At 59.0% G+C, this 1400-nt stretch overlaps 1 protein-coding gene across 1 annotated transcript in view; it reads right to left on the bottom strand.

The window, feature by feature from the left end:
* PAIP2 (poly(A) binding protein interacting protein 2) overlaps positions 1-767 on the bottom strand; it is a 9929-nt gene extending 9162 nt beyond the window's left edge. Inside the window, exon 1 of the mRNA XM_014955805.1 lies at positions 751-767. The gene's annotated coding sequence lies outside the window, so the exon portion shown is untranslated. The remainder of the gene's footprint in view (positions 1-750) is intronic.
* Positions 768-1400: the final 633 nt, after the last annotated feature.

Below are 1400 nucleotides of genomic sequence, written 5' to 3'. Positions count from 1 at the left end.
CTCCTCCTTCCTCCTCCTCCCCCTCCTCGTCCCCCGCTCGCTGCCCGGCTCCGCTCCGCGCCCGCCGCCCAGCTCCCCTCCCTGCGCCGCAGCCCCGCCGGATGTGAAATCACTTCCGCTACCTGTGTGACCTCATAGACACCGCCCCCCCCCCCGCTCCCTCCCCCTCCCCGGAAGCGGCGGCGGGCTGGCAGCGCTGGCGGGCGGGCGGCGCGGGGCATGCCGGGAGTTGTAGTCCCGGCCCGGCCGCCATTTCGCGCGGCGACGCCATGCACGCCGGGAAGCGTAGTCCATCTTGTGAGGGAGCTGTGAACCGCCATCTTGTGGCGGCGGCGGGGCCGGCTAGTGGCGCTAACAACGGGGTAGTCCCCGGCCACCCTCCCGCCCCGGGCCCGGGCTCGGCCCCTCCGGGTAGGGAAGAGGCCTCGGGAGGGTTTCCACAGGGGGAAAGGTGCCGTCCTGCTGCCCTTCCCGGGGCACCAGCCGACCGGGGGGAAGCACGGAGCTCTCCTGAGGGGAATCACTTTTGAAAAAGACGCCTGTTTACAAAAGAAGTGTTTCCACTCTAGACTCACGCATTTTTGAGGCTTTACATTAGGGGCTAGGAGATAATATAGGTCCCAGAAAAGAGCATTAAGCGCCCAGATTTCAACTCTCTGGGATGAAAAAGCAGGGTTTTGTTCTGATTCTCTCCCCCCGCCCCCTGCCTTTTTCTTGAAGGTGGGACAGAGTCCCTCCTCCTGACACTACCTGCTTAAACTTGTGCAAAGCTCAGGGCCAGGCTCCCACATCCTCCCAAATCCTCCACCGAGGTACAGGCTTTTCCACTCCTCTGAGCTTCCTGATCTCTTCAAAATGAGAGGCTGGCAGAGCCCAGAGCCCTTTGTTCCATCCCCGCTATTGTGACCCAACACAATCTTGACTGCGTCGACGCAGCGTTGCCACAGCACAACCTCCTCCACTCCACCGTCCGGCTCGGACAGACGGATGGACACGTAAGAGAACCACCACACACACACACAAAAATAGAATTAAATCTGCCCCAACAGCCGGTTGGAAAAGGTACGGCAGGAAAACGCGTCTATGTGCAAGAAGCCCCGGAGCGTGTGTTAGTGAAGTTGCAGAGAAATACGTGACCGTTGAGAACCCTGAAATCCATTAGTGGTTAAAGAGTTTTGGGGGTTTTTTTTGGGAGCAGAAACAGTGTCTGGAGCAGCCTGCTCAGCTCAGCTCTGGTGTTCCCAGGCTGGGAAACCTACTCTGCCATGGCCTCGCCGGCGTAGGCTGCCTGCAGGCAGCAAGGGGGCTATTTGGGAGAAATGATTTCATTAACATTTCTCTTCTTAGCCCTTTACTCCCTTCCTTCCTCTTAAATTTTACTAAGTGATAACGAACTGCAG

The sequence above is a fragment of the Calidris pugnax genome, unplaced genomic scaffold (assembly GCF_001431845.1).
Source record: "Calidris pugnax isolate Ruff unplaced genomic scaffold, ASM143184v1 scaffold228, whole genome shotgun sequence".
Classification (NCBI taxonomy): domain Eukaryota; kingdom Metazoa; phylum Chordata; class Aves; order Charadriiformes; family Scolopacidae; genus Calidris; species Calidris pugnax.
This window is presented reverse-complemented; position numbering and strand designations above follow the sequence as displayed.